Source organism: Rattus rattus, chromosome 5, assembly GCF_011064425.1.
Source record: "Rattus rattus isolate New Zealand chromosome 5, Rrattus_CSIRO_v1, whole genome shotgun sequence".
NCBI classification, from domain to species: Eukaryota; Metazoa; Chordata; class Mammalia; order Rodentia; family Muridae; genus Rattus; species Rattus rattus.
Genome location: NC_046158.1, coordinates 66,993,624 through 67,006,031, shown reverse-complemented (window position 1 = coordinate 67,006,031; position 12,408 = coordinate 66,993,624). Strand labels below are relative to the sequence as shown.

General features: G+C 50.7%; 1 long non-coding RNA gene across 1 annotated transcript; it reads right to left on the bottom strand.

Annotated features, from left to right (window-relative positions):
• Positions 1-8,471: 8,471 nt before the first annotated feature.
• Positions 8,472-10,693, bottom strand: LOC116900340. Its single transcript, XR_004387928.1, has 2 exons — positions 10,492-10,693; positions 8,472-9,594 (listed from the first exon to the last, which is right to left on the bottom strand). It is a non-coding gene; the product is annotated as an uncharacterized LOC116900340 (long non-coding RNA).
• Positions 10,694-12,408: the final 1,715 nt, after the last annotated feature.

The window sequence follows — 12,408 nt, the reverse complement described above, 5'->3', positions numbered from 1 at the left end:
CCAAGAATGTTCTGTGGCACTCGGTGATGCCTCCTTGGCGTGCCTGGTGTTTCTGAAGCCCGCTTTAGAGCAGAGGGAAGGGCCTTGTCAGAGTGACTGCTTGTGGCCTCCGAGTTCCCTTCTTGCCTGCCGGGTTCCTGTGTGCAGCCGCTCGCCTTTTGCACTCCCTCTATTAATGGCTCAGTCTGCCCCCCTGTGCACTGGTAGGGGTTCTCCGGAGAGATGGAGCCAGTGCATTCTATATGTATAGAACAGGGTTTATTTTAAGGAAGTGACTCACATTGCCCTGGAGGCTGCCAGGGCTTCACATCTGCAGGGTGGGCTGGCGGCCTGCAGACCTAGGGCACAGCTGTGATGCAGTTCAAGTCCAAAGGCTGCCAGCCGCAGATCTCCCACCTGCTCAGCAAAGCCTGTCCTTTGTTCTGTGGCGGCCACTGGTGGGCTAAATGAAGCCTACCTATGTTAACAGGGCAACCTGCATTCTTCAAAGCCCGCTGATTTGAGTGTTAATTTCACCCCAAAACACCTGCAATCCCAGCATTAGAGGCTGAAGCAGGAGGATGACAGCCAGCTGGGGATGCATAGTGAGAATACCTAGAAAAAAACAAAAACCAAAAACATCCCCATAGAAATATCTAGACTAGTGTTTGACAGCATATGTGAATACCATGACTTGGCCAAATGGACACAAAGTGTCTGTCATACCATTTATAGCAAACATGCCAGGTCACAGAGACACTGCTCTACTGCTGAGTTTCAGGCCGCCTGGACCAAGATTTCTCTCTCACTTCTCCAAATCAAGAAGGAGAGGGGCAACTGATAGGGGGTGGGAGGTGGGCTTTGCTGTGTAGGTCAAGACCTTTTGTCCTCCAGCAGTGTGGCATAGGCCTGGGGTTGAGGGCTAAGAGCCTAAAGGCTGAGGAGGTTAGGTTTCAAGGCTCAGAGGCTTGGGACTAAGAGCCCAGGGCTGAGGGGCTGAGGGGCTGTGGATGAGGGGTTAGAGGACTGGGGACTGAGGGCCTGGGGCTGAGTGGTTGGGGCTGAGGGCTGGCATACTAAAGGATAAAGAAATGAGAGGCTGGAGGCCAAGGGATTGACCGTGGTATTTCAGAACATGTGGCTAACGGGCTCTATGTGAGAGTGAGGGCAGAGAATGCTGTCCAGGATCTCACAAACCTATTATTCATGCACACCAGAATAATTCGAAATTCAGGTTCCCAGACCCTACTATCAGGAGAAGTAGGGGGGGAAAAAGCACCTGTGGTTTCAGGAAGCAAGTAGTGTATCACTATAGAAAAGTCTAGAAAGACAGCCCTGTCTCTGAGCATCACAGGTGTGGGAGGGTGTGGAGCACCTGGTGTGATCAATGCAGCATGGTGAAGCGCCTTTCACCCCCTCAGCCGAATGCCTCCTGGGACAGAAACCCTGCTCCCTTAGTGGCAGCCCCCTTGTATTTTAAAAGGGATGTGAAACCCCCCTCCCCCATTATTTGGAGCTCTTAAAAGAGGAGGAATCTGTATAATTGCTCTGCCACCAAGATGTCTTGAGGGACTGGTGATAACTTTCATTTCTTGCGGTGTCATCTCTGGGTTAAATCTCCTCAGCCCCAACATGAGGCCCTCTGGGTGAGGGCCCCACAGTGGACTGGCTTGTGTCCCTGCAAGGCCTGGCTAGAGGATCCTTCCCTCTACATGGACATTCCCCCCTCATCAATCCAGCCAAAAGGCATGCAGCCTCTCGTGACAGCCTGACCTTTCTGGAAACAGGGCCCCTAGGACAGCCCTGCAGCCTGAAATCTCATCCTCTGTCCTGCCTTAGGTCTCACCAGGGGAGAGGCGAAGACCTTGTTAGTCCTATAATCCCACTTCTCTGCTTTTTCTTGAGAGTGCATGTGTGTGTACATTCCATGTGTGTGTGTGTATGTGTGTGTATGTGTGTGTGTGTAAGTCATACGTGTGGAGATCAGAGGACAAGCTCAGACACTAGGCCCTTCCTCCACCTTTGCTGACACAGGAACTCTTCTTTGAGGCTGTGGGTGACTCTCATGTCTCTACCTCCCGCCTCACTGTAGGATCCCTGTGATTACAAACGGCTTCCAATACATCAGGTTTTTTTTGTTTATTGTTTGTTTGTTTTGTTTGCTTTTTTGTTTGTTTGTTTTGTTTTTGTTTTTTGTTTTGTTTTTGTTTTGTTTTTTGTTTTTTGGGGGATTCAAACTCAGGTCCTCATATAGCAAGGCAAATGCTATACTCACTGCTGCCAAGTACTACTTGAATCATTTTCATAGCGCAGTGGTAGAGCTCGAACTGGGGGCCTTAGATATGCTAGGGAAGCCCCACAGCTCTCTGTTGGGAAACTGACTCCAGTATCTTTCAGCACTGGAGAAGTCCTATAGGTTAGTGCTGTTTTGGCCCAGCCGCCTTTGAGGCCAGATCCTGCCACAGCCTACCTGAACTCGTCCTGTGAGGACCCTCTGTAATGTGTGGATAGCCCAGAGACTCTGAACAAGGCAGAGTTGGGTTCAGATCTCACCTCTGCCCAGGGCTCTTGAGACAACTGACCTTCGGGCTTTCATCTGCCCATGGTGTCCTGTCTCGGGGCTGTGCCCAGTCTGTTTCAAATGTCACAGCATGCGTTCACTTATGTCTGCTGTGACTGAACACCTGACTGAAACAGTGTAAGGAAGGGAAGATTTGTGCTGCTTCTCAGTGTCTGAAAGTTCATCCTGTGGTTGTCTGGCCCCGTGAATTTGGATTGGAACTTCCTGGTGGTGGGAATGTGTGCTGGAGTGGGACTCCTTACTTCCTGGAAACAGAGACAGAATAACAGAGGAAGAGACCAGTGCAGGTTATGTCCTAAGGGCAGAACCCAGGAACTATCTCCTCTAGCTAGGCCTCACTTCATGAAGTTCCTACAACCCCCAAAATAGCATCACCACCCAGCAATGAGGTACACCACCCATGAGCCTGTGAGGAGGCACTGGCCAAGCCTCAGGGCTCTGGGAGAGCATGTTTCCACGGCGTGTGACCTCTAACAGGCTCTTTCCTGTGATCCTGAGTCCTCACCTCCAATCTGAAAGGGTCAGATCAGGAGAATCTGCTTCTCTCTTCCTCATAGGGACCTCCTCCTGGGCCCTGAAGGGACATTGGCAGGTGTGAAACCATCTTCCAAGGTCGCTGAGATGAGGTTGGGACATCCTCCCTTTCCCCTCAGCTCTGCTCTCCAAGCACAACTCATGTCCTCTGTGCTTCAGTCACCCAGAGAGAAGGGAGAGGAGGAGTGGTAGGGAGGACGGTGGTAGGCCAGGGCCACAGTGAATCCATTGGCCTGTTCTGAATCAATGAGTCAACAAAGCTTGAGAGGCTGGGAGATGGTGGAGGCAAGGATACCCATGGGAATCTGCTGTGGAAGCCTGGGAGGGAGGCCAAAGGAGGCAAGTGAGGGCAGTGCCTGGTTCTCGTTGGCAATGGCAGTGCAGCAATCAGACTCCCTACTGCAAGGATCCATCCAACATCCACTCACAAACAAATGTTCACTGAGCACCTGCGCTGGGTCCAGCCGTAGTAGGGAGCACTCCAAAAGAGGGATCAAGGGTCTGTGCCCTTGGGACAGCTATGAACTTGGGGCTTAGCACAACAGTAGCCCATTCCCTCCCAGTCTGACAGGGCAATCAGTGAGTAGGTGGTACTGGATGTTCCTGGGAGACACCTGGCTTTCTCTGGTGATACCTCTGCCTCCTTGGTGGTCCCTAGAATTGCCTCAGTCATCCTCTGCCTCCATCAGCTGTCACATGGTTTCTCTAGTCTTTGTCTCTCTGTCTCTGTCTTTATCTGTCTCTGACTGTCTGTCTCTGTCTGTATCTGTCTCTCTGTCTCTGTCTGTCTCTGTCTCTATCTGTCTCTGTCTCTGTCTCTGTCTGTCTCTGTCTCTGACTGTCTCTGTCTTTCTCTGTCTCTGTCTGTCTCTGTCTCTGACTGTCTCTGTCTTTATCGGTCTCTGTCTTTATCAGTCTCTGTCTCTGTCTCTGACTGTCTCTGTCTTTATCTGTCTCTGTCTCTGACTGTCTGTCTGTCTCTGTCTTTATCTGTCTGTCTCTGTCTCTCTCTCTCTCTGTCTCTCTGTCTCTGTCTCTGTCTGTCTCTGTCTCTGTCTGTTTCTGTCTCTGACTGTCTCTGTCTTTATCTGTCTGTCTCTGTCTTTATCTGTCTGTCTGTCTCTGTCTCTGTCTGTCTCTGTCTCTCTGTCTCTGTCTCTGTCTCTCTGCCTCTGTCTCTGTCTGTCTCTGTCTTTCTGTCTCTGTCTTTATCTGTCTCTGTCTGTCTCTGTCTCTGACTGTCTCTGTCTTTGTCTGTCTCTGTCTCTGTCTCTGTCTTTATCTGTCTGTCTGTCTCTGTTTGTCTCTGTCTCTGTCTGTCTCTGTCTGTCTCTGTCTCTCTGTCTCTGTCTTTCTGTCTCTGTCTTTATCGGTCTCTGTCTGTCTCTGTCTCTGGCTGTCTCTGTCTTTATCTGTCTGTCTGTCTCTGTCTGTCTTCTTGTGTGTGTTCTGCATGTTGTATGAGTGTTGAGGACATGTGCACGTGTGTAAGCGCCAGAGGTCAGCTTTGGGTGTTTGAACTTTTGAGACAGAGTCTCTCGGTGAACCTGGAACTCAGCAAACAGGCTTAGATGACCAGGAAATATCAGAGACCCCTGCTGACGTCTGGAAGAAACAATCCCAGCCACACTCAGCATCCCCCTGGCATCCTGTTCATGTCCAGACCTGGGCTTGTTTTTCCTGAGCTGCAGTTAAGAAAAAAAATCATCGTAGCAATAAACTCAGTATTTACCAAGCGGCAAATCAGTAGGAAATTATAACCTTTTAAAATAAATCTGTTTCTAATTGTAGACACACCTAGTTTACTTTTGCATCCTAGCAGGATTTCCTGGGCAAACAGGGTGTGCAGACACTGTTTTAAACTGACCACCCTGATCTTTTGGGGCGTTCACCTCCAAGATGCCGCTGCTCAGCAGACAGCGGTCAGCAGTGCTGTGTGTCACAGACAAGCTGTGGGGAACCTCTACCTCAGGGTTTCCTTTTAGTGCTAGACGCCTAATCCCTTGATTACCCCCAACCTCAAAGCCACAGCCCCCGACTGTCTGGCCCACCCTGCACCGGTCTCCCTTGACTTGCTCCCTTGCAGAAAAGTCAGCAATTTCAGAACAAGCAGGATGCAGCTGCTCTCAGGGAGGAGCCAGCGTGCAAGTCCATAGTCCCTGAGTGTGGAAGGTCTCATCCACACCCACAGTGAGGAAAGAGAAATAAACTGGAGTAAGGTTTGTAATGGGCCCTGGTATGTGGGCAGCGCTGATAAATGATATCCTTGCTAACATCTACCAGGTAGGTCCTGTTCAGGTTCGTTCTCTCAGCAAGTGTTTATTGAGCACCTATAATTTATGCAATGCGACAGTGTGCTGGCTGGTTTTATGTCAACTTGACACGAGCTAGAGTCATTAGTGAGGAGGGAATCTCAGTTGAGAAAATGCTTCCATAAGGTCAGGCTGTAGGCAGGAAGATCAGGTGTAAGGTATTTTGTTAATTAAGGACGGATGAAGGAGGACCCATCCCCAGGGGTGACATCCCCGGGTTGGTGGTCCTGGGTTCTGAAAGAAAGCAGGTTAGGAGGAGCAAGCCAGGAAGCAGCACTCCTCCAAGGCCTCTGCATGAGCTCTGCCTCCAGGTTCCTGCTCTGTTTGAGCTCCTGTTCTGGCTCTTTAAATGGCAGACTGCGGTATGGAAACTTAAGCTAAATAAACCCTTCCCTTCCCAAGTTGCTTTGGTTTCATTGCATCCATGGTGACCCTCACTGAGACAGCCATGTGGTCGCTTGCCTGATCACTCCTTCCCCTTGTGCAAGACTTTGGTCAAATGCAGTCTTGGCACCAACCTTCAAGGCTAGGCGTGAAACGCAGTTGCTAGAATGCTTGCCTGACATGCATGAAGCCCAGGGTTCGAGCCTTAGGAATAGATAAAACAGGTGCAGTGCTGCATATCTGAAATCCCAGCACCTGGGAGGTGGAGGCAGGAAACAGGAAGTTAAAGGTCTTCCGCAGTTACGTAACAAGTTCAAGACCAGTCTGGGATACATAAGACCCCCATCTTAAGAAGTAAAAGCAAAGAAATAAGCAGATACATGAAATAAAGGGAAGGCTCTGGATTTCACTCCACGGCCAAGCTATAAGAAGATCGCCATCCATCAGGGAGCAATGGCTGCAGGAATAGGCATCCAGGGTGCTGGTTCCTCCTCTCCTACCTGAGGGGCTCTGAAGAGCAGGGCCAGGATCTGTGACAGCCTAGGGGCCTGGAGCAGGGTGGCCTCTTTTCCCTTGCCGTCTTCCCCTCCTTCTGCAGTAACCCAGCCTGGACCCCTTGCATGTGCTTCCCCTGAGGTTCCCATTTCCTTTCACCCCAGCCCCTCCCTTCTCCCCACAGCCTGACTCCTATTTCTGTTCACTTTAGCACTAATGGGCTCTGCACATCTCTGCGATGAAGGCGTGAAGTGATGTCCACCCGAAGGCCTAGACAAAGGAGCCTCTACTGGGAAATGGGTTGACAGCTTCGATCTTCCACAGGGGTCACTGGGCAGAGGATGTTAGTGGATTCTCTGGCCTGCAGGTGGCTCAGCCTCATCCAGGACAGGTTGGTCTGGGAAGCTGGGAAGTCAAAGAGAGAGGTAGCCATGGCAACCTTTCCTGAGGCATCAGGGCCAAGGCAGGCTCCAAATTAACTTCTGTTGCTTTTGAAGATTGCCCTGGGGTCCCCCCACTCACCCTCTGAGCCCTCTGGAGCCTGTGCATAATGTCCTTAACAGACACAAAGTGTGGGAGGGGAGGGGGTACCTCTGCATTCCCTGAGAGCTGAAAACCTGTCTATAAGCTTCACGGTGCCACTTCTGCTTGTGGTGGGAGATGTTGCCAGTTCCCACATGGCCCGTGTTTGACTTTCATGTGTGTGTGTGTGTGTGTGTGTGTGTGTGAGAGAGAGAGAGAGAGAGAGAGAGAGAGAGAGCATGTAGATGTCAGAGGATACCCTGGTATCCATTGTTGCCTTCCACCTTGCTTGAACAGGGTTTCTCTTGTTTGCTGCAGTGCACTCCAGACTAGCTAACCCTGAGGATCTCCTGTCTCTTCTCCGTGCCACTGTGGGGTCCTGGGATTGCATCCGTCTTTACAGGGGTTCTGGGAATTGGAACTTTAGTCCTCACGTTTACATGGCAAGAGCTCTAGGGGTGACACTGAGCATCTCTCGAGTTTCCTCACCCCCTGCTGCTCTTTTCATATGGAGTCTCATGATACGCCCAGGTTGGCGTCAGACCACCGACTCCAGACTCAAGATCCTCAGTCTTAGGAGTGCTGGGATTATAGGCATGAACCATTGTGACCAGCTTTGATTGCATACATTTTGTGTCTTTTTTATTTTTAAAACATTTTATAATTTTTCTTTGAGAATGCCATCTATGAAATTATTGTTATAAATTATTATTTCTTCATGTATTATGATCATATTCACCCTTTACTTCTTTCTCCAACCTCTGAGTCTTTCAACCCCACTATGCCCACCTTCCAACTTCAGGTCCTCTTTTTATGTTGTTTAAGGATCCTACCATGCCCAATTAGAGCTGGCGGTATGGGTGTGGTTGTAGGAGCGTGGGCAACCTACCAGTCACAGCTCCAGGGAAACATTGTTATCCCTCCCCCAGCAGCTGTCAACGGCCAATAGCTCCTCAGGGGCGGGGCCTCTTAAGCCCCTCTATGACCATTCTGAAACTTGTGCGGGTAACCAAAACCGCTGTAAGTTTAGGTGTGCAACAGTGATGTCCTATCCAGAGGACAGCAAGTCACAACGTTCTTCCCCACCAACCAGCTCTTCTGCCTCTCCTTCAGCAACATTCCGAGCCTTTGAGTTGGCCGTTCCAATTGTTCTTTTTAGGGCTCAGTCCCGTATTCTCAGCACTTTGGCCAATCACGAGTCTCTGCATTAACCGTGCTCACTTTATGTATTTTGACCAGTTATGAGAAAGACTCCATGGCCTCTACCAGAAGATTGCAGGGCTCATGGTGCAGAAAACATCAAAGGCCCCATTTTCTCAAGCCTGAGTCCTGCCTCCGAGGCTCCCCTACTCCCAGCAGCTGAGCCTCTGGGGGACTCTAAAACTCCTATTAATCCAGGCAGGTGTATAAGCTCAGGGTGCCACACGTGCGGGTAAGTCATGAGCCTCTCCCCTCTCCCTGCTGTGCCTACTGCCTCTGGTCTCTAGGACATGGCAAAGCTAAAACGATCCCTCATTCTCTGTAGAACTCAATTGTCTGTTTCACTGCCAAGCCAGCTTTGCTGGAATTCCAGGCACCAATTAGAGCCAGCTTGCTTAGGCCAGTTAAAATGTACAGGTGTGACAGTGTTGGCATCAACAGGCTGGAATTATTACGGCAGATATTTTCATGAAATATTTATAAGAGATTCTAGGCACTTTAGCCGTTCATAGACAAGCTTCCTTCATCAGCAGAGCAAGAGCCAGCCAGGGAGAGGACAGAGAGGTGGCAGAGGCCAGCAGGGTACAGAAGAGGGGGTGGGTCTGAGAAGCCCATGAGAAGGATGGGGAGACAGCATCTCTCAAAGCTCTTGGGAATGGACAGAACCTGTCACCTGCTAAATGAGATAAGCTAGGGGGTGGGTGATCTGCGAGGGGCCTTTGTGGGTTTCAGAAGATGGGCATTTTAGACAAGACTGCCATATATGTGATGTGTGAGCCGAAGCTGGTGTATTGATTGCTCATCTTGGTATTGGGTTCTCATGTATTTAAACATGAAGATGGCCCTCATCAGATCCACCTCCCAGGGAACAGAAGGGGCAGAAAGAGCTTTGAAAGGGCTCAACATTTGCTAAAAGGAGGGTTCTCACAAAAGGGTCCTGGTCCCCAAAGCTGAGCACACAGGCTAGAGTGGGGGCCAGCCTTTCCTGTGACCTCAGCACCTGGCACTGCCTGGTCCCCCATGAACACTGGTCTTAAGTTTGCTGTTTCCTGTTCTTCATGGGCTGGAGCAGGTTCAGGCTGGAAGTGGTGTGGGAAGGCAGTACATAGGGTCAAAGACACAGGAAAGACAGAAAGCACAGCAGACGGGGTTCCAGCATGGAGAAGCCACAGCCCAGTCGAGTGAACTCTAGCTTCGACCAGCTCTGAATTGAGCTTCTCCAAACCAGACTTGTCAGGTTCATGCAGAGGATATGTCAAGACACTGCCTCCTTGTGACACAGAAAGGTCTCTGTCCTGAGGGGCACCCTCCATGAGGCACCTTCCCTGCAGGGTGTCCTATAGCCACTCTTGATAGCTTTGTGGGACAGGGCTGGGCTCCCTGATGCAGTGATGGGTCTGGGTCTTCACAGCTCCCTGTGCCTCTGCCCTTCTCACTCTGACTCTGGTCTGGTCCAGATCTGGCCACTGGGACGGCAACCAATCAGGTGTGACTAGAACTTGAGAAAGCACGTGGGGATTTCCCTGTTCTTGCTCCTCTGCTTTTGTCATGAAACATGCCCGGGCTACCTTGTCAGAACTTCAGAGCCTGTGGAGAAGAGTAAAGGTATCCTTGATCAGACTACAGCCAACATCAGGTGAGTCAGACACCACCCTCTCCAACACACACACACACACACACACACACACACACACACACACACACACACACACACACACACACGTACACCACACCACAAGGAACCACCCAGAGACTGTTGGAATCTGATGGCGATTGGTTTGTTACACAGCAGTAGCTGACTGATGTAGTGTTTATGTTCACCTTACAGTCTCCCTGAATGGCGTGTTCTCTGTGCCTCAGTGTTCCCATCTGAAAATGTGGCTGTTGTACCACAGGGCTGTAGAGAAGTTAGAAATGGCAGTGGCTATAAAGTGCACAGGAGAAATGGCCCCTGTAACACAATTTGTAGCTACTTGTTTATGGCAGCTGATGGTCAGATCCTGCCCCAAAGCCTCTGTTGATGGCCCTCAGCTTACAGGGTAGCAGGCTAGGCCCATGGCAGGGACACAAACTGAACCAAGAGGCTGTTGGCTGTGACCGGTCCAGACTTCATGTATGCTGGGATTGGAGAGCAAATCAAGACTTCGGTTGCACAGCAATAAGCTCCTGCCCCCAAGATACATGGCTGAGCTCCCCCAACAAGTCCATATCCGCACTCCCATCTAAGAGGCTTACAGGGATTCGGAGAAGTGGGTAGGGTTGACCCTCATTGCCCCATTTTACAGATGATGACTCCAAGGCCCAGAGAGGTACTCTGATCTGCAGGAGTGAGATCACCAGAGGCTGCTGACCCCCTCCTTCAGTACCTTCCCCTCTACAGCCAGCCAGATGTGAGCAGGTGAGTTCTTGCTTTTATGAACCTATTCATTCTGTTGTTCCCCACTTCTCCTCTGCAGGCCAAGTCAATGAACTCTGAACTTTTACCTTCTCAGAAGCCACTTGTAGTTTGCAAAGGAGGCTGGAAGGATACTGTGGCTTTAAGAAGGTCCAAAACACAACTTCCAAAGCGAAGTGGTGTGGGAGATACTTTGGCTGGTGAAGTGCTTTCTATGAATGCCTGAGGACCTGAGATTGGATCCCCAGCACCCATGTAAACATCCAGGTGTGGTGGCATGATTGTGGCATGAATCCCAGCACCTAGAAGGAACACAGGAAGATCTACTACTGGCGCCTAGCTGATGCTACCTGGCCATCTCCAGGCCAATGAGAGACCCTTTCTGAGTAAACAAGGTGGTTATCAACTGAGGAAGAAACAGAATCAACACTGGCTTTTTAGCCTCCACACATGTACACACACACACACACACACACACACACTCTCTCTCTCTCTCTCTCATACACACACACACACACACACACACACACACACACACACACACACCCCAAAACCAAAACCATAGTGCGACATTATTAAAGAACATTGTGGAAAAGAGCTGCTCTGGAAACAGCTTTCGTCTCGCTGGCTCCCTTCACAGCAGGCAGACTAGTAATAGATGTTATAATAACGGATTATTCTGCCGCCTGTCTGTCCCCTTGCTGTCCCCTCGTAGGTCCCTATGCTGTAGCAGCACGTTCATTCATGGTGTGTGTCTCGGCTCTCTCAGGCAGCCACGGAAAACACGATTACTACAAAGACCAGATTGTTTCTTTCTTGCTCTGTGGTCGGACAACTACAAACTGGATTGCTGGCCTCCGGCTCTGGGCTCCCAGCCTGAGGGTGGTGGAGGGTACAGATGTTCCCAAGGGGCCCAGGGTTCAGAGGAGCTCAGCCAGGGACACAAGTGCCCTGCTCCCTTGCAGAGAAGACTCTTCGAGGAGTTTTTCCTTGTGCTGACTGCAGTCTGCGTAGGTCTGAGTTTTTATTTCTGAGATGTCTCTTCACAGTGGTGACATAGGAACCTTGAGGGAAGCTAGCCAATTTCCAGACCCTTCCCTCTTCCTCCCACAATGTTTGCATGAGGGGTGGGGACAGTGGTGGTCAGGGAGGAGGGAAGAGGGAAAGTGTGGTGTCTGGGAAAGCATGCAGGCTCACAGACAGGGCTAAAGTCACAGGTTCCACACTGGCTGTTTGCTTTGGGTCTTGACCTTCACTTACTCATCTGTCTTCTCCCTGGATCTTCATAACTGACCCGAGACAGTGGAATTACCATCATGGCTCCAGCTTTCAAGCTGAGGATGTAAGCTCAGAATAGTACGAATGAGAGACAAGGCTCTTCATCCCACCTCTGGGCAGCCCATAATGTCAGAGTCAGTCCACAGTGCCGGTGGACTCTGATGATTCAAGAGCATATATACATGATTTGGCAGACACTGTTGGGGTGGGACTGGGGTACAGCTGAGTCACTCCAGGGCACTTGGACTGGGTGTGTACTCCTGCCATAACTTACCTCTATGGGTTCCACCTGTACCCTCAACTCCTCTCCTCTGCCTTTGATCTAGTCCTGCTGACAGGAGGAGCAATGTCCTTCTGGGTACTGCTCTCAACAGCCCTGTGGTTTCTGTGCCCATTTCCATGACTAGGTTGTCTGCAGAGTAGGAACCCTCTCCTTGCCAGGAGAACCAGACTGGACAAGGTGAGCCTTAAGGAGCTCTAGGTGGGCAGTTCTCAGTGTGGTCTTGTCTGGGAGAGGAAAGAGGTTAGATGAAGAAGGAGAGAAGACACAGACTGGGAAGCTGAGGGGACAGTGGGGGTGAGGTAATGACCCCCATGCTCAAGTCTGAGCCTACAGAAGAAAGGTCTGAGTGGAGATGGTGCCTGGAGTTTCCCTCATGTGGCAGGGAGGCCCTGAAGGCCCAGGCTGGTGGGCAGGAGAGAGACTGGAAGGCCAGCTTTGTTCCCTT